This window comes from Myxine glutinosa, chromosome 13, assembly GCF_964187855.1.
Source record: "Myxine glutinosa chromosome 13, kmMyxGlut1.1, whole genome shotgun sequence".
In the NCBI taxonomy this organism is placed as follows: domain Eukaryota; kingdom Metazoa; phylum Chordata; class Myxini; order Myxiniformes; family Myxinidae; genus Myxine; species Myxine glutinosa.
The window spans coordinates 67,898,586-67,920,493 of record NC_136273.1 but is presented as its reverse complement, the minus strand read 5'-3'; the positions used below and the strand labels follow the sequence as shown (position 1 = coordinate 67,920,493).

Genomic DNA, 21,908 nt, shown 5'->3' with positions numbered 1-21,908 from the left:
GCGCACCAGTGGGTGACGCGAGCGACCGGACGTGGAAGCAAAGCTCAAGCCACGCCCAGAGCAAAGGAGTCATGAGGCTAAGGGTTGAACTGGAATACATTCCCCGCCTTTCGGCCGACCGGCCACGCCCGAGGGCAAGGCGTGGCCTCGGGACATATACGCGGGCTCGAAAGTCGAGCCCGCCCAGTGCTCACGTGCAAGCATGGAATAAAGTGTTTGGTTTTGTTCAACGCGTGGTGGCTTACCTTCTTGGCAAACGAGTTGTGTGTGCATAGCACCACACTGGTGACCCCGACTGGTTCAGCCGTAGCTGACCCCTGAACGCACCATGGCTACCAACGCTGTCGCCGTCAAACTCCTGGAGTTCTGGGAAGCACAGGCCGACGTTTGGTTTGTGCAGGCCGAGGCCCAATTCCAGCTCCAGGGCATCACAGCGGACGACACCATGTACTTTCACGTGGTCGCCGCCCTCGGGCCCGGCACTGCCGCCCGCGTCGTGTCCTTCCTTCGGCAACCCGCCGGGCGCCCACAAGTACGCGTCGCTCAAACGACTTCTCCTCACCACGTTCGGGCTCACGGAGGCTGACCGCGCCGACCGCCTCCTTGACCTTCCCGCCCTCGGCGACACACGACCGTCCATTCGGATGGACTGTATATTGTCCTTTCTTGGAGACAACCGCCCGGATTTCCTTTTCCGAGCGCTTTTTCTCCGCCAGATACCTGCGTAGGTGCGGCTCGCGCTGGCCGGTTCGGCCATAACGGAACCCCGCGCCCTGGCCAGAGAGGCGGACAAATTTTTCGTGGCCTGCGACACGCGGCCGACGTATAGCGCTGCCGTAATGGATCCCGGTGCGGAGGCTTCAGCGCCCCCTGATCCCCTTGTGGCCGCTGCTACACCGCCGTCACGACCGACACGGCAGCCACCACCGGGGCAAACCTGGGGCTATTATCATGCCAGGTTCGGCCGCAAGGCCAGGGCGTGCCGCCCGCCATGCTCTTTCGATGGGTCGGGAAACGGTCGGGCCGGCGCTCACTTGCGGCCATGAGCGTCGGCCATTCCGGCAGCCTCCTTTTCATCACAGACACCTCGTCTGTTCGTCGATTTCTGTGTGACACTGGAGTGCAGGTAAGCGTCCTCCCTGCCTCCGCGTCCGACAAGCAAGCCGCGGGCTGGGGCCCCGCCTTGCTCGCCGCCAACGGAACTCCCATCCGCACATTTGGGAAGCGTTGTCTCTCGCTGCGGTTCGGGGGACAGCGCTTCCAATGGTCTTTCGTCACCGCCAGCGTGCCAATGGCCCTGCTCGGTGCGGATTTCCTTTGTGCGCATGCGCTGTTGGTGGATGTTAAGCGCAGACGCCTCGTCCAGGCCGAAACCTTCAGCTCGCTCGCTTGCTCGCTGAGCGGCTCGTTGAGCAGCTCGCTGAGCGGCTCGCTGAGCGGCTCGTTGAGCAGCTCGCTGAGCGGCTCACCGAGCAGCTTACCAAGCGGATTGCTGAGCGGTTCCGTCCCGGCGAGGTTGGTCTGTACGCTTCCGGCAGCGGACGAGTTTACCCGCCTCCTCGCCAGTTTCCCGGCACTCACGCGGCCCACCTTTTCAGCGGTGGCCGTCAAACACGGGGTGGAACACCATATTCCCACCATCGGACCACCGGTCTACGCCCGAGTGCGCTGCCTCGACCCAACGAAGCTCGCCATTGCGAAAGCTGAGTTCGCCACGCTGGAGCGGCTGGGCATCGTCCGGCGCTCCAACAGCGCATGGGCCTCACCTCTGCACATTGAGCCCAAGCCCGGCGGCGGATGGCATTGATAAACACCATTCTGTAAGAATTGTATTACTTCAACAGGTGGTGGCATACCATAACTATCAAAATAATATTTATCCTGACTATTATGAATACAAACCCAATGAGAACCATTCTGTGTGTCTAAATTCATAATAATATTCTTTGTATTCTTATTTATATGTATTAATTCATCTCTCATACAAATAACCACATTATCAATTTTTAGTGTTTTACAATACTTAGCTAGTTCTATATTTGACGTTGTATTCTTTCCAAATTGTTTAAACCATTTATCCATTTATTTATGAGAAAGATATAATCCATTACCCCGTTTAGTTAGTTTAACACCCGCTTGAGCGATAGAGGAAAGCATATCTCCAACCAACAATCTAGCTTTATCAGGTAGACTTTCAAGTTTTTGAGCAAAATCTACAATTACACCACTTCCACTAATTTGTTTCTCCAACTCCTTGTTATGTCTTTCCAATTCTTTTTGAGCTTTTAGTTGTGCCTTCCTTTCGTTAGCAGTTTTTACCGCTGCTGAAATACCACCAGTCAATGCTCCCGCCGCACTTAAACCAGCAAATAAAGGAATTAGAAACAGGAGAAATCCTCCTCTTGACTCGTCTATTGAATATTTCTTTAACATAGGTTTTGTCATTTTAATTTTAAGTGAACCAGTATCATTTAGTGTTTTTACTTGTGTGTGTGTGTGAGTAAAACATCAATTCTTACAGCTCCTTTTCTTTGAATTGTATTAACATTAATAATACAAGGCTTTGGATTTTGAATACAAGATGTTAATTTATTAAGATTGATTTGATTAACATATACCCCTACCATTTATTTATGAGAAAAAACCTATGTGATATTAATCATAACACCATTATCTGTATTAATCTGTAATTCTGTTTCTTCCAAAAGCAAACAATAAGCATTAACTTCTTCATTCTCTCCTCTTTCAATGTATAGAGAAGTATCCACTCTATTAGACTTTATAGTTTCTTTTTGTGAACTCAGGTCAATTGTGTAGATCGTATAAAGTTTTTTAAACGTAACCATATCCAAAATGGGATCATTATTACCGTTGCTTTCACACACCTTTTGGTAAGACTTATAGGCTTCCGCATAATCATTTTTTTCCCAATCAATTTCCAATCTATCTCGCGGATAAAATGTGCCATCAAGAGAAACCCGAAGTTGTTTCACCTTAGCATTATCACTCAGCGCATTATTCTTATTAGTACCGTCCTCTCCATCTGGTTTTTTAAAAATGAGCCAGAGGTATCGTGGCTTTCCTTGAAGAACACCCAAATTCCAAGTGTAGGTAGTGTGTTCCAGTTTAACGTGTTGACATCTTCTTTTAAGGTATGATACATTTAGCGGTTTCTTTGAGTTAAGTCTTCTATTTAACATCTCTTCCGTTTTAAGATTAGGAGTATATTCACTGATATACCAACACAAATCATTAATAACAAATTTATTATTTTCTCCAAAAGCATTTTCAACCCCAAAAAGCAATCTATTTACATTATCATTCCTTTGTAGTTGAAATCTAATTTTAAGCCCATACAAAACTTTATCATAATCACAAAATCCAAATATACCTTTCAGAGGTACTGCTACGGTAAAACTATTCTCTGCTTTTGCGTCATCATTATACATTGACTTCCTTTGACTATAACCAGGGTCTGCGTTTGTACCCGTTGACATATCAGGAATAAAACCTTCAACAGCTCCCTTACCCATTCTATCACTAAACGAATATAGTGTAAATTTCATCATTTCAGATGTAGCAGAGACATAATCAACCGCTTCAACCTCTTGTGTTCCAATATACAGGCGGACACTGTCAAACATTTTCCAGAAGAAATCATTTACGAGTGTAGCATTAGTATTATTCGCAGCCTTAGTGAATTTAAATTTACACAGCAAGAAACTATCAGCTATATTCAAGTAAGTTTGTTGATTATTTATTTCAAAACTTTTTGTTCCGTTTGAATTCCAGTCTGTTCCTGTTATAGCATTTACCTTAAAATAGTCTTCCTTTTTAGTGGAGTTTGAAATGATAATCGTATCATCCAAATCATAGATACTATCAATCGCTTCCATACTTGTATTTATATAGCATTAAAATTGTTGAAACCCTGACCCAAGTATTTTCATGATTTTTTGTCGTTCTTGTGAAGATAGTTGAGTTTTACCTTTTTTTATTTCTTTGATTGCTTGTAATTTATGAGACTCCTTTTGAGCATCTTTTATACTCTTTATAGCACCCGCAACTGAGCCCATGGCAGAAACAGTTGAACCAATTAGGTCTTTATGTTTATGAATGGTTGAACCAATGCCCATAAGAGTATCAATTATCCCATCTCCTTTATTTCTAAATTGATGACCCACACCCCGTTGTCTCTTTGGTTTATAGTATCCTCGACCAAAAAACATACCTTCACCCTTATAGTTTGGTGAAAGGAACATCCCATCCCCTGTAATTACTTTATATTTTCCCAACTCGTGTTTTCTCACAATAACCATTATTTATTTATTGAAAAACTTCACGTAGGTGAATTGTGATGGATATAATTTCTTCATTAAAGGAGTTCATACGATTATCTTGATCGGTTATCCTAAAATTTACTATGTATATGGTTTTTCCTGACACAGGTAAATAGACAAGATTTTTTGGTTCCATATTGAATTTATAACCAATCGGTGTTGAGTAAGCGCTGAATGAAAATATTGTATTTGTTCTTATTCCATCGTTATAAGCACCATCAATCAAATCACAATGAATTTATACTGAATTTATACAGGAGGATATTTGAATGACATTATCACTGTAAGACGTCCCGTTAGTTTCAATCTTTTTTGAAGAGAAACCCAATAGCTCTCTAAACGATTTTTCAATCGTGAAATTGACTTTATAATTATTTTTAAGTTTAATAGTTGATTTTGAAGTGTGTTTTTGAATATCTATTACAATAATTTTTGGTTCATCACCTTGTTCTTTCATAAGGCGAGAGACTTCAGAAGATATTTGAGAAATCTCGTAAGCTCCGGGTGAAATGGTTATAGTTTTATATCCACTTCCTGGATTATAACTAAACTTGTTGTTTTTCTCTGTGATATTAAACAAGGTATTATAAGTTTCCATCGACAATAAAGATGCCTCGTATTCTTTTGTGGGGTCAAGTTGTAGTGGGTAAGGGAATGAAGCTGTGTAATCACTCGTTGTGAAATTAAAACTAAGAATTGTGCTTCTCATCTTATTTAATATCTAATAAAATATCTTTGTATTGACATTTATTAATTATTTTCATGTTCATCAACTGATCTAAAATGGTGGATGCTTCATTAAAACAATTGTTGTTTCCAGCCTTCTTACTACCTAACAACAATAATAACCTATTAACTAATTGTGATGGGTCATTTGGAAAAAAAACTAACACCCGAACCAAGCTTACTTAAAGCATCAATAATATGTTTCTCCTTCTCATTCTTCTTACTTTTACCAGCAACAGAAACTCCATAATCAAGTGCGTTTAGCAACTCAATATACTCTTTATCTTCCTCTCTTTCCATATCAAGCGGTTCATCAAAATAAGGTGAATTAGCATGTCCATCTTTTGTTAGAAGAAACATTAATCTTGGGGTTAATTCAACATTTGGTTGGTCAGAACTTAAGAACACCAATTTATCATTAAATATCAATAACTTTTCTTTCACAAGATGGAACTGTGCTGGTTCTTCTGTTGGAATGAGACCTGCTCTGGTTTTTGAACCCTTCAAATATTCATTGTTTTGAAGAGTTTCTACAATAAAATTGGAAAGTTTATTTACCTTCTCAAGATGCCGAAATAATCCTTCATCATCATATTCTAATTCTCCAGGTTCTTGCTCTGTCATTTGACTAAAATCTTTGAGCATTTGAAGTTTTTTCGGAGTAAATTCTACCGTGGGAACTGTAGGTGAAATCGTTTGTTGAGTTTTTAAAAGTGGTTTAAAAATTTTCTCTTGTTTTCTTTCAAAGGCTTCTTCACCAGTTAGTTTCTGTTTCCGTTTCTTCTTTATCTCTTCCTGTTGCTTTACAACTTTTGAAACCAACTCTTGATGTTCTTTAAACTTTCTCGCTCTTTCTTTGACATTCATTTTCTGCATTTATTTATTGAAAAATATCAGTTAGTATCTCATCTTGTTTCACAACAATATATTTATATTTTTCAATCGTGTGTTTCATATAATTTTCAAATTCTTTTTTACTACATAACATAGAGCAATTATCTCTCCAAAAATTATTTACATCTATTGAATTTAACTTAAATAAAATAAAAGTATGAGCATTGTTTCTTATTGAGCGTCGAGGGAGTTGAAAATATGACTGACTAAGATAAATACAATTACAAGAAGAATGTCTCCCTCTTGTATAGTAGCTATCCATTACTGTTTGGTTTCTCTCATTAACACAATCATCAAAGATGACGAGGTTCTTTTTTGATTGATCTAAATCTTGAGGTGAAGGTATATCATCCGTATTATCACTGAGAATACAAGTTATGGGTTTTGGTTTAGGTTTCTGTGTATCACAAAATAGTTGTATTATATCCTCAATGTTATAATCATTTAGTTTGTTTTGAAGTTTAAATAAACCGATAATGTCTTCCTTTTTAAAACCTGCATTAAAACCCTGTGAGAGTAGTTGATACTCGGGTTGAAAACTTGACTTCGTAAAAATTATTAAATTATCATAATCTAAAAAGTTGGGGGTAAGGAGCATCTTTAAAAGCAAACAGGTTTTTCCACATCCGCTTGAACCAACTATTAGACATCTCAATGAATTTGGAATGTTTTTATGGTTATTAAATTTTATCTTATTTTCCCAAACGGGTAAAAAATCATTCATTTATATATTTGGAAAACAAGTCATCTAACTTTTTTTGAGCTATTTTAGAAACTCTATATTTTATCCTGAGTTCAGGTTTAATTTCAAAATAATTCATTATTTTATTTATATAGTATCTTGTATTAACATTTCCATTAAAATTATTTTGAATAATAAATATCATTAAACCCTTATACATTTCCTCAATACAAATAGTCTCTTCCCTTGAAAGAAATGGTGTATTATCATCACAATACTTAACATTCATCTCTCTTATTAATCTTGTAAAGTAATTCATTTTTGGTTCTAATTGAAAAGAGTTATATATATATTTATTTTTTTTATTATCATTAATTAAAATTAAATCACAGAAAATACATTGTTTATATGAACCCTCATTATTAAGCCCCACTCTATCACAAGCCGGACAATTCTCTAATTTATCATATGGAGAGTCTGGAAATTCTAAATATCCTTCAGAACATATCATATTTATATGGTAAATTTTTACTTAAACTAAACGCAAGTTTATTCGTTAATAAATACAATGTTTCAAAGCACAAAAGACAAATTTCAATCAATCTCTACTTCGGTGAAAGATATAGAAAAATATGTCAAAGATGTTAAATTGAACAAAGATAAATATGGAAATTTTTGGGTAAAACCAGTTATGGAAAATAACATGAGCCCCTATATTTCATTTAAAGGAAGAGCTCTAACTATACCTGGAAAGACATCCATTAAAGTAAATCTAACAAAAGTTTCTCCTCTACTCCTGCCAATTTATTCAAAGCTTGAAAAAGTGATTGACCACGATACTTTGAAAAAGAATGATAAGACCATCAACAATACTCGTGGAGAAATTTGTATTTACTTTAATAATCCAAAGGGTGTAGATCTAAGTAAAATGAATGATGTTAATATTTCTGGTGAAATGTCATTTCGTTCTATGATAGTTAGAGATTATTTAAAGATAACTTTTGATATTAAAAATGTAGAGATTGAATCCGTTAATGAAAGAAAGTATATTGGTATAGATGGAAAGGTTTTTTCTGCTAATTAAATATGTCATTACAGCAGTGAAGATTTTACTATTTCATTGAACTCGGACGATAGTGATGATAGTATTTCATTGAACACAGATGATAGTTATGATACTAATAGTTTGTGCTCAAATGATAGTTATGAGAGTAGCTTTATTGATGACTCTGAGTATGATTCTGAGTATTCATGTGATAGTTATGACTTAGATGATTCTGAGTGAAAAAGTGTTTTAGTTTAAGCACAGTGATATATATAAAACGGAGCTGCAAAGCTCAAAAGTGTTTTATTTTAAGCACAGCGATATATATAAAACGGAGCTGTAAAGCTCAAAAGTGTTTTATTTTAAGCACAGTGATATATATAAAACACCACGTTTTCTCACGCTATAAATATGGTTTATTGTGATACTTGCGAGAAGGAAGTAAAATATTATAAACAACATATTCTCACCGCAAAACATACATACAACATTCTTAACAAACTTTCCCCTCTTCCACCTAAAACAAAACATTGTAAGGTCTGTAAAACAACCATCCTCAAGAAGGGGTTTAAAGCCCATCTTAAAACTAACAAACACTTGTCAAAATTGTTTACTATTAAAAATACTGATGGTGCTTTCAAAAGACATATCAGGTTTCGAATCTTTAACTTCAAACCTCCCGAACCAAAGTCTATAGTTGATGCTGTAGAAATAGTCAAACCTGCTGTTCAAACATTGATTGAAAAAACACTAAAAGAAATGAAACCACTTAAATTTTATATGGGAGTAAAATTAGAAATGACAAAGGATAAAGGAGTTATAGATACACCATACATGAGAACTGAGCCACACTTTATATCTTCATATCAAGATTTTAAAACATCAGGAGTCTATGATGAACTTATTAAACAAGAGCAAGATGTGGATAATTCAATCGTAGGAAGTGGATTCAATATAGGAAAAATTATTTACATAGACATTCATATTCTTAAATCAGATCCTCTAAAAGCTTCTTCTTACATTGATTTACCCAGTGTTATCAAAAATGGAAAAGCAGTTATCAATATCAAAAATAAAGACAATAAATGTTTTCTCTGGTCTATTTTAGCACACTTACATCCTCCACATTTTCATGATGAAAGAGTATCTCATTATAAAAAATATGAGAATACTGTAGCGGCTACCGCTGGGTTTTCACAATCGCCTTGCACCTATCAAGGACGTGGAGCGATCACCATGCCGGGCTCGTCCAGGACGCCCGGGCAGGCCCGCGCTCAACTTGCCAGGCCTCGGTCGGGACGCCCGGGCATGCCCGGGCAGGCTCGCCCTCAACTTGCCAGGCCGCAGCCAGGACGCTCGGCCACGCCCTCTCTCGCCTTTCCTGGGCAAACGCTCCGGGATAATGTGTGTATATATATTGCTGCCCAATAAACGGGCTTTTCAGAGTACCTGAGTGTTTTGTTTGAATAAAGCAACTCGGACGAATTCCAGCTTTTTGTCGCGTCCATTCTTCCGATCGACGTGGGAGCCCGAGCTCCTTCAATACATTAAATACGAAAGATCTAAAGTTTCCGATGACTTTAAATGATATTCCTAAATTTGAAAAGATGAATAATTTATCAGTTAATGTTTATGGTCTAACAGAAACAAACAACATTCGGGTTTTAAAGCTTTCTGACAATTGTAAACAAACTCATATTAATCTTCTATGTTTTAATTCAGAGGAAAATTCACATTATGCATACATCAAAGATATTGCTAAATTAATAAAACCACAAGTCTGTAAGAGAACAAATAAAATATATATTTGTTTGCGTTGTCTTAACTTCTTCAATTCACAAGAAAGATTAGATAAACATTCAAATTATTGTGGCGAACATAAATCAACGGTAATCAATATGCCTAAAGAAGGCTCAAAGATCACATTCAAAGATGAAAATAAAAAGATCAAACATCCATTTGTTATATATGCTGATTTTGAAAGTATTCTAGAAAAAATAGATACTGCTTCTCCAGATCCAAAAGAATCATACACAAATAAATATCAAAAACATACTCCTTGCGGTTTTTGTTATTATATCAAATCATCCGTTGGTGATAAATATAACAAGTTAGAGTAGTAAAGAGGCTCAAATACCCCAGAGGAGTTTGTGAAACGACTAGAAAAAGACTGTGTTCGATTAACCAAGATAATGAGAGAAACCAATAAACCAATGTCCTTAACAAGTAAAGAAAAAAGAGAATTTAGACAGCCAAAGGTTGCCTGTCATATTTGTGAGGAAAAAATTGAGGAAGGACTAAAAGTTAGAGATCATTGTCATCTCACTGGTAAATATAGAGGTCCGGCTCATCAAAGTTGTAATATTAATTACAAACTCCCCTCTTTCATTCCTGTCTTTCTTCATAACAACGCTCATTATGATACACATCTATTTATTAATGAACTTTCAAAGACATCTGGACACATTTCAGCAATTCCGAACACGGATCAGAAATACATTTCATTCACAAAAACAATTCACACATCTCCTATAACTCATATCAGATTTCATGATACATTTAAATTCATGGCAAGTCCATTGGCTAACTTGGTTCAAAATCTAAAAGAGTTTCCATGTCTTTCAGAGTATTTTTCAGATAAAGATTTACTAACACAAAAGGGAATTTACCCCTATGACTATATGGACTCATTTGAGAGATTCAATGAAACACAACTTCCTTTAAAAGAAAATTTCTATAACAAATTAAACAACAGTCATATATCTGATAAAGATTATGTACAGGCACAAAATGTTTGGGAAAAATATAACATCAAGAATCTTGGTGAGTATCACGATTTGTATCTCAAAACTGATGTGCTTTTATTCGCTGATGTATTTGATGCCTTTAGATCTGTTTGTCGCACTGGATATGGATTGGATCCTGCTCACTACTACACAGCACCTGGATTGGCTTGGAGTGCGATGTTGAAAATGACAAAACAAGCTTTGGATTTGATAACCGATGTTGATATGCTTTTGATGATTGAAAAGGCAAAAAGGTGGAATTTCACAAGTCTGCTCGAGCAGATACACAAAGGCAAATAACAAATATCTTCCAAATTATGATTCAACGAAAAAGAGTTCTTACTTGATGTACTATGACGCGAACAACCTGTATGGCTGGGCAATGTCTCAGGCTCTTCCTTATGGAAAACTTAGATGGGTAAAGGAAAAAGATTACAAAAAGGTTTTACAAGATGTATGTATCTCTACACAAAAAGAATTGGATGATTCAAAGGTTGGTTATTATTTTGAGGTCGATTTAAAATATCCAGAGGAACTTCATAACCTACACAAAGATCTCCCATTTGCTTGTGAAAAGGAAAGTCCAAAGAAGGAGTAGTTAAGTGATTATCAACAATCATTTAATATAGGTGAATCAACAGAAAAATTACTTACTACATTATATAACAAGAAAAATTATGTTCTACACCAAAGAAATTTGCGACAATATTTATCAAAAGGTCTAAGAGTAGAGAAGATCCATAGGGTTCTAAAATTCGATCAAAGTCATTGGCTAAAGGAGTACATTGATTTTAATACACAAAGAAGAACAGAGTCAAAAACAGATTTTGAGAAAGACTTTTATAAATTGATGAATAATGCAGTCTTTGGTAAGACCATGGAGAACGTGAGGAAAAGACAAAATATCAGACTATCAACATCTTGGAAACAAGCATCAAAATTAATTAATAGACCGAGTTTTACTAGAGCTGAGGTCTTTACTGAGAACTTTTGTGCAATCCATTTGATTAAAGAGAGTATTGAAATGGACAAACCTATTTATATTGGAACATCAATTCTTGATTTATCAAAGTCTTTAATGTATGATTACTTTTATAATAACTTGAGGAAGAAATATCAAAATGATGTTAATCTACTTTATATGGATACAGATAGTTTTATTTTGCAAATTAATACTGATGATGTTTATTCAGACATGAAAAAGGACATTAATATCTATGACACTAGTAATTACAGTCCAGAGAGTGAGTTGTTCTCTTCTAAAAATAAAAAGGTGATTGGAAATTTTAAGGATGAATTAGGAGGAAATGTCATGAGTGAATTTGTGGGATTGAGGTCTAAGGCGTATGCTTATAAATACATTGTGAATAACGTTGAAAAGACTGATAAGAAGTTAAAAGGTGTAAAGAAAAATGTTATGAAAGAAACAATAAACTTTAAGGATTATTATAACTGTTTAACAACAAAGAAAGAAGAGTTTAGAAAGATTAATGGTATAAGAAGTTATAAACATAAATTATATTCAGAAGAGGTGAATAAATGGAATTGATAGTCTCCCTTATGGTTATATAAGTATATAAGTGATAAGTTTAAAAGGGGGGTGGGGGGGGTTAGGGATTTTAACCGGCTACCGCCGCCTTTTTACTATTATATAAATGATAGAACCAAGTACCAACCAGACTAAAGAGTGGAGGTGTAATCAACCTTGGTATATAAATGGTAAACATAACGAATGTGAAAAATATCAAATAGGTTTAATTGAAAAGACAACTGGTAAAAAAGTCCACAAAACAAATAAGAGAATTAATTTAAATACTGGTGAGTTGGGTAAAAAAGAGGGAAATATTTTTGAGTGGACGGAAAACTTTGATGGTTGTCAGGAAAATATATACTTTAATTTAAAAATGGTGTGTGGCACAGGAGGTGCTCAAACAAGAACATTGAGGGAGGTTTATCATTTTATTGGAGCTCAGTTAAAATATCTTAATAAAGAACCAAACTCAAACATATACTTTGTTAATGTATTAGATGGTGAAGAGAGTTGTAGGAGAATTAAATTATTTCCTACGCATAAACAAATATTTGTAGGATCGATGTTTGAGTGGTCTACTCGGGATCATTGATAGTAAGAGTACCATAAGACCAAGGGGGAATCATTGTTTGAGTGTCAAAAGGCTAAAAGGTTCGTAAAGAGGTGAGAAGAAAATTAACATGTAAGTGAATGGGTCGATGTTTGAGTGGGTCAAAGATAATCTGCCAGATGATATGTAGAAGAAGGATTATAGGTCTATAAGGGAAAACAAATATTTGTAGTGTTTGAGTGGTCTAAAGAACAACATTAAGGATAGGTACTATAGACAAAAGGTTCATAAAGATTAGGGTGGGAGAAATAGAGGTGTTAATGGGCAATGAGGTTAAGAGGAAAATTAACATGTAAATCAATGGGAAAATGAGAGTGTCCCAGAAGCAACATATATACACAACTCATGTTGTTAGTAATTGTCTTGCAGATTATTAATTTTCTCAATTTATTTATTTTTGTTTTTGTTTTGCAGGTTATTGCTGAGAGTTCTGAAAGTTACTGAATTTGCACCAAATTGAACCATGAATTACCTTTCAATGAATCAATGCATGGCGGCCGTGAAACATTACGACAAATGTAATGAACAACCAACAATGGCGGCACGCCGTTTGGCACAGGAAGTCAATATTAACCCACCCCAGGGAAGAAACATGCGATTGATTGTCGAGAAATTTGAAGCAACAGGGTCGGTAGCCACTGCAAAGAAGTCCGGTCGTCTGAAAATGGCAACGTATGTAGCTCAGGCTGAAGAAGCCATCAGGGGACTGGAACAAAGTCCGCAAAAGTCAACTCGCTGTTTATCTGCAGAGTTGAAAGTGAGCCAATCAAGTGTTATCCATATCCTTCACCAGAAAAACTGAAAACCTTATATTCCATGCTTACTGCATGCCCTTCATGATGGAGATGACGACCGCCATCTTCAATTTTGCGAAGAGTTCTTAGCTAAACTTGACGAAGAGGACACAATGCTAGACAACATCTGGTGGTCAGATGAGGCATGTTTTAAGCTTAACGGCACAATTAACAGACACAATTGTGTCTCCTGGGCTGCGGAGAACCCAAGAGTGACAGTTGAGAAGGAGGCAAATTTACCTAGCGTGACAGTTTGGGCAGCCATATCTCGATTAGGGATAACTGGACCCTTTTTCTTTGAGGGATCTGTCACTGCAGGAATTTACCTGGATATGCTGCAAACCTTCTTTTGGCTGAGGGTACAAGATCAGGACTGTTATTTCCAGCAAGATTGAGCTCCACCTCATTATGGACGTCATGTTTGTCAGTGGCTTGATGAAAACTTTCCCGGAAAGTGGATCGGTCGCCGCGGTCCGATCGAGTGGCCGGCACGCTCCCCAGACCTTACACCTCAAGATTTCTTTCTTTGGGGGCTCATGAAAGACCTTGTTTATCATGAAAAAGCCTCGTACCATTCAGGAATTGAAGGCTCAAATCACTGCAAAGTTTGAGGAAATTGATATCGAACTCTGCAAGCGTGTGTGCCACTCTGTGCCTGCTCGGCTGCAATTGTGCATCGATCACGAGGGAGGGCACTTTGAAAATTGCAAGTAAAACAGCTTGGTACACTTCCGTAATAATTTTCCTCCGAATAAATGGTTAGATAAACATGTCATTCATTTATTTCTACCTTCTTGTTCACTGTAATACAAATGGCAAACAACAATCAACTGACAGAAATATATACAGTGTATATATATATATACATACATACATATATATATACACAGAAATCGGGCACTACTTTTGACTCACCCTGTATATCATTATTTTACACTGTGTGTGGGACTAAATGATATAGTCACTCACATCCCCTTCTCCTCTTCCCCTGCATCCCATCTAATCCCCTCTCCCCCTGTCTGTAAACTCCAAAAATCCAGGCTCACTGTTCACCCCCACTCATTTGTTCCTCGTTTCTCTCACCCGTGGAACCAACTTCTCCAGTCTGTTCAGGCCCATTCTTTCCTCCAGTGGTTCAAAACAGCTGCTCATCATAAACTCAGGTCATTCTACCCCAATGACCCTATTCCCAAGCACTCCATTTTCCCACGTTATTGGGATTTCTCCTCTTCCTCACCTCTTTTCCTTTGTAAGTTGTCGACTGTTTTTTCCTCTTTTCCCACCTGTTCTCTTTCTCTTTCTCTTTCTCTTTCTCTTTCTCTCTCTCTCTCTCTCTCTCTCTCTCACCTCGACTCTGCTGTTGGTGTTTCCTCCTTCCCATTCTGCTCTAGCTCTCACACGAGCCTCGATCATATGTACAAAAAGCGTTCCACCACTAACATGTTTGCAAATAGCCACATAAGCTGTATCAGATTTACACGAAAAACATTGTGGTGTGTGTGCGGGTCATCAATATCTCAGGTTGCACATCTCAAGAAACCAGATACCGGACAAAACTGTCAGGTCAAACTTGTACAACCCTGAAAAAACCTCTGATGACTTCTTATGAGATATGATAGAAATCTGATGAGACTCTCATCAGATCTCATGAAGAATGTCTGGAAGAAAAGGCAGAGGTGTTGAGATAATTAACAAAATTATTGAGCAGATTCGCTGGCAAAATTCCTACAAAATGGCAAGATTCCCACAAAATGGCAAGATGTCCAGGCAAAATTCCCACAAAATGGCAAGATTCCCTGGCAAAATTACTGCAAGATGGCAAGATTCCCACACAATGGCAATATTCCCTGGCAAAATTACTGCAAAATGGCAAGATTCCCTCACAAACTTCCAACAAAATAGAAATATTTCCTGACAAAATTCCTATAAAATGGTAAGAATCCCTGTCAAAATGGCAAGATTCCCACAAAATGGCTATATTCCCTTGTAAAATAGCAAGATTCCCACAAAATGGAAAGATTCTCACAAAATGGCAAGATTCCCTGGTAAAATGGCAAGATACACACAAAATGGCAATATACACACAAAATGGCAAGATACACACAAAATCGCAATATACACACAAAATGGCAAGATACACACAAAATGGCAAGGTACACACAAAATATAAATATTCCCTGACAAAATTCCAACAAAATGGCAATATTCCCTAGCAAAATGGCAAGATACACACAAAATGGCAATATACACACAAAATGGCAAGATACACACAAAATGGCAATATACACACAAAATGGCAAGATACACACAAAATGGCAATATACACACAAAATGGCAATATACACACAAAATGACAATATACACACAAAATGGCAAAGTACACACAAAATGGCAAGATACACACAAAATGGCAAGGTACACACAAAATGGCAATATACACACAAAATGGCAATATACACACAAAATGGCAAGATACACACAAAATGGCAAGATACACACAAAATGGCAAGATACACACAAAATGGCAATATACACACAAAATGGCAATATACACACAAAATGGCAAGGTACACACAAAATGGCAAGATACACACAAAATGGCAAGATACACACAAAATGGCAAGATACACACAAAATGGCAAGATACACACAAAATATAAATATTCCCTGACAAAATTCCTACAAAATGGCAATATACACACAAAATGGCAATATTCCATAGCAAAATGGCAAGATACACACAAAATGGCAATATTCCCTAGCAAAATGGCAAGATACACACAAAATGGCAATATACACACAAAATGGCAAGATACACACAAAATGGCAATATACACACAAAATGGCAAGATACACACAAAATGGCAAGGTACACACAAAATGGCAAGGTACAAACAAAATATAAATATTCCCTGACAAAATTCCTACAAAATGGCAATATACACACAAAATGGCAATATTCCCTAGCAAAATGGCAAGATACATACAAAATGGCAATATACACACAAAATGGCAAGATACACACAAAATGGCAATATACACACAAAATGGCAAGATACACACAAAATGGCAATATACACACAAAATGGCAAGATACACACAAAATGGCAAGAAACACACAAAATGGCAAGATACACACAAAATGGCAATATACACACAAAATGGCAAGATACACACAAAATGGCAAGATACACACAAAATGTCAAGGTACACACAAAATGGCAAGATACACACAAAATGGCAATATACACACAAAATGGCAATATACACACAAAATGGCAAGGTACACACAAAATGGCAAGGTACACACAAAATGGCAAGGTACACACAAAATGGCAAGGTACACACAAAATGGCAAGATACACACAAAATGGCAATATACACACAAAATGGCAATATGCACACAAAATGGCAAAGTACACACAAAATGGCAAAGTACACACAAAATGGCAAGATACACACAAAATGGCAAGATACACACAAAATGGCAAGGTACACACAAAATGGCAATATACACACAAAATGGCAATATACACACAAAATGGCAAGATACACACAAAATGGCAAGATACACACAAAATGGCAAGATACACACAAAATGGCAAGATACACACAAAATGGCAAGATACACACAAAATGGCAAGATACACACAAAATGGCAAGATACACACAAAATGGCAAGATACACACAAAATGGCAATATTCCATAGCAAAATGGCAAGATACACACAAAATGGCAATATTCCCTAGCAAAATGGCAAGATACACACAAAATGGCAATATACACACAAAATGGCAAGATACACTCAAAATGGCAATATACACACAAAATGGCAAGATACACACAAAATGGCAAGATACACACAAAATGGCAAGATACACACAAAATGGCAAGGTACACACAAAATGGCAAGGTACACACAAAATGGCCAGATACACACAAAATGGCAAGATACACACAAAATGGCAAGATACACACAAAATGGCAAGATACACACAAAATGGCAAGATACACACAAAATGGCAAGATACACACAAAATGGCAAGATACACACAAAATGGCAAGATACACACAAAATGGCAAGATACACACAAAATGGCAATATTCCATAGCAAAATGGCAAGATACACACAAAATGGCAATATTCCCGAGCAAAATGGCAAGATACACACAAAATGGCAATATACACACAAAATGGCAAGATACACACAAAATGGCAATATACACACAAAATGGCAAGATACACACAAAATGTCAAGATACACACAAAATGGCAAGGTACACACAAAATGGCAAGATACACACAAAATGGCAAGATACACACAAAATGGCAAGATACACACAAAATGGCAAGATACACACAAAATGGCAAGATACACACAAAATGGCAAGATACACACAAAATGGCAAGATACACACAAAATGGCAAGATACACACAAAATGGCAAGATACACACAAAATGGCAAGATACACACAAAATGGCAAGATACACACAAAATGGCAAGATACACACAAAATGGCAATATACACACAAAATGGCAATATACACACAAAATGGCAAGATACACACAAAATGGCAATATACACACAAAATGGCAAGTTACACACAAAATATAAATATTCCCTGACAAAATTCCTACAAAATGGCAAGATACACACAAAATGGCAATATACTGTTACAGATCCCGGATTTAGGTGAATTACTATTCATGTCATTGCTTATTAATGTTTATTCTATTAAAGGTTGTTGTGGTTAAATGGTTAAAGAGGCTCCGGATAACAGGAGACCGGAAACGGGATAGTAAACCGGAAGAAGAAAAACAAGACACGAGGTCCTGGAGAAGCGGCGATCTTCTTCTTCCTCGCCCAGCTCCGACGCGAGCTGTGTCGATATTGAGCAGTGTGGGGAACGCTGCGTTTGAAAGCCCGTCTGGCGAGAGGAGTTACCTGCGCGGGGTAATTACCGGTTACGCGTCAAGTTGCCGTGGGATCGTGCACGGAACCAAGCGTCCGACACAGTTCACCTCAACGTCTACAAGGACGCATATGGGTTCCACCTTGGGCCTCGCGCGCTTTGCGAGCCGCGCTTTGCTTGGCCCGCTTTGCTTTGCAAGGAGGTGTGCGCTGCAGCAGCTGTTCCCGGTACGCGACGTGCACGTTTGGAGCACGTCAGCCAGGGGTTCGGTCAACCGCCCGGGTGCGGAGAAGTCGACCTTCACCTTGGTCTGGAGGGGCCCAGAGACATTGTGAGGGACAGTGACCATTGAGGGGTCGTGAGTGGGGAAAGGGGGGACATATATGAGATGGCCATCTTAGTAATATTGGTGATTGATTGTTGATGGTTGTTGATTGATTGGGGAATATATTATTGATTAATCCGGATCCTTGGTGTGGGGTTTCTTATTGACTTGAATTATTGTGTCTTTCATATTGATTGCGCTACGAAAGCGTATAAATCAGAGATCTTTCTGGCGGGGTCCTCCCACGGTCCGGGGGTCACCGAGACCAGGTAGTTACCAGGAGGACCACGAACAATACACACAAAATGGCAAGATACACACAAAATGGCAATATACACACAAAATGGCAATATTCCCTAGCAAAATGGCAAGATACACACAAAATGGCAATATACACACAAAATAGCAAGATACACACAAAATGGCAATATACACACAAAATGGCAAGATACACACAAAATGGCAAGGTACACACAAAATGGCAAGGTACACACAAAATGGCAAGGTACACACAAAATGGCAAGATACACACAAAATGGCAAGATACACACAAAATGGCAAGATACAAACAAAATGGCAAGATACACACAAAATGGCAAGATACACACAAAATGGCAAGATACACACAAAATGGCAATGTACACACAAAATGGCAAGGTACACACAAAATGGCAAGATACACACAAAATGGCAAGATACACACAAAATGGCAAGATACACACAAAATGGCAAGATACACATAAAATGGCAAGATACACACAAAATGGCAAGATACACACAAAATGGCAAGATACACACGAAATGGCAAGATACACACAAAATGGCAAGATACACACAAAATGGCAAGATACACACAAAATGGCAATATACACACAAAATGGCAAGATACACACAAAATGGCAAGATACACACAAAATGGCAAGATACACACAAAATGGCAAGATACACACAAAATGGCAATGTACACACAAAATGGCAAGGTACACACAAAATGGCAAGATACACACAAAATGGCAATGTACACACAAAATGGCAAGGTACACACAAAATGGCAAGGTACACACAAAATGGCAAGATACACACAAAATGGCAAGATACACACAAAATGGCAAGATACACACAAAATGGCAAGATACACATAAAATGGCAAGATACACACAAAATGGCAAGATACACACAAAATGGCAAGATACACACAAAATGGCAATATACACACAAAATGGCAAGATACACACAAAATGGCAAGATACACACAAAATGGCAAGATACACACAAAATGGCAAGGTACACACAAAATGGCAAGATACACACAAAATGGCAAGATACACACAAAATGGCAAGATACACACAAAATGGCAAGATACACATAAAATGGCAAGATACACACAAAATGGCAAGATACACACAAAATGGCAAGATACACACAAAATGGCAAGATACACACAAAATGGCAAGATACACACAAAATGGCAATATACACACAAAATGGCAAGATACACACAAAATGGCAAGATACACACAAAATGGCAAGATACACACAAAATGGCAAGATACACACAAAATGGCAAGATACACACAAAATGGCAATATACACACAAAATGGCAAGATACACACAAAATGGCAAGATACACACAAAATGGCAAGATACACACAAAATGGCAAGATACACACAAAATGGCAAGATACACATAAAATGGCAAGATACACACAAAATGGCAAGATACACACAAAATGGCAAGATACACACAAAATGGCAAGATACACACAAAATGGCAATATACACACAAAATGGCAAGATACACACAAAATGGCAAGATACACACAAAATGGCAAGATACACACAAAATGGCAAGATACACATAAAATGGCAAGATACACACAAAATGGCAAGATACACACAAAATGGCAAGATACACACAAAATGGCAAGATACACACAAAATGGCAAGATACACACAAAATGGCAATATACACACAAAATGGCAAGATACACACAAAATGGCAAGATACACACAAAATGGCAAGATACACACAAAATGGCAAGATACACACAAAATGGCAAGATACACACAAAATGGCAAGACACACACAAAATGGCAAGATACATACAAAATGGCAAGATTTATTGAGATTGATTAACCTCGTAATAAAACATCAAACACTTTCCGATGACAACATGGCAGATAAACGACACCGTGTGAAGAGCGAGTAATAATGGGGAACCATATTCTTTACAAAGACATATACACCCCCCCCCCCCCCCCCCCCCCCACCCTCAAAGATCATGTGCCTTCGACGATTCGTCGAGAGAATCGTTTAAAGGTGAGAACCAATCCTGGAAAGGTGTCCACTCCGACAAAGGATACCTGACTAAGGTGCTTCGAGCACGAATTTGTAATTTGTTTGGGATGCCGGAGAGAACTCGCCGACTCTTAACAAAGGACGCAGTGGGATCTTTAACGTCCAACTAATGCTGGTGGATGAGATACCCGGCTTAATGTCCATCCCAGGGACGGCACACACCTTGACGCCTCGCCCTTCTTGCACAACACCGGCGTGACATTTTATACCTGGGTCGGGATTCGAACCAGTTTAGGCGAATCGGTTTAGAGATGAGTGTGCATATCCTGCTAGATCACATATATGTAGAGTTTACCTTAAAATAGTCACGAATAAAAAAGTGAGGTTAGACTGTCGAAGCATTAGAGTTGAGAAGAAACGTACAAAAGACAAAATAGAGGTCGGCAATGAACTCACCTTCGCTCGGTAACTCAAACAATGTGGTGACAAATACCTTTTCCTTTAATCAATATTCATGATTGGTTTAACAATACACCTGCTTGACGTCACGCTTCAAAGTCTGAATCTCATTTGGCCTTTAAAATAACTTGGTTCTGAACCAGGTAATCCTCGATCCACCTGACGCCCACACGGTCCAATAGGTCAAGGCCCCATGCATTTTGCTTTCTCGGGTCTTAATTCTTTGCTCCTTCTGTGGTCCTGATTTTTTGTGGTAATTCAAGTACAAATTGCTTCAATGTTCACCCCCTCCCACCGTTTTGGATTCCTCAGGGATATGTCTTGTTCCCCAACTCTTTCATGATCGGACATTATTAATTACTGAGGACAAATTATTTTCTGTACTGCTGCACATCCAACTTCATGTTATTTTTGTTTCCATACAAACACACATACACAACCTCCCCCCCCCCCCCCCACACACACACACACCATACACAACCCCCCTCCCCCCCCACA

The 21,908-nt window shown here is 38.1% G+C and overlaps 1 protein-coding gene across 3 annotated transcripts in view; it reads right to left on the bottom strand.

The window, feature by feature from the left end:
* Positions 1-21,466, bottom strand: part of LOC137412533 (plastin-2) — a 220,229-nt gene extending 198,763 nt beyond the window's left edge. Inside the window, exons 1-2 of one of the 3 annotated variants that reach the window (XM_078767612.1) lie at positions 21,408-21,454; positions 13,193-13,357 (exon numbers count right to left, since the gene is read on the bottom strand). The gene's annotated coding sequence lies outside the window, so the exon portion shown is untranslated. Of the gene's footprint in view, positions 1-13,192; positions 13,358-21,407 lie in introns of all 3 variants that reach the window. The other 2 variants (XM_068097857.2, XM_078767613.1) reach the window with 2 other exon arrangements.
* Between the last annotated feature and the right edge of the window lie 442 nt (positions 21,467-21,908).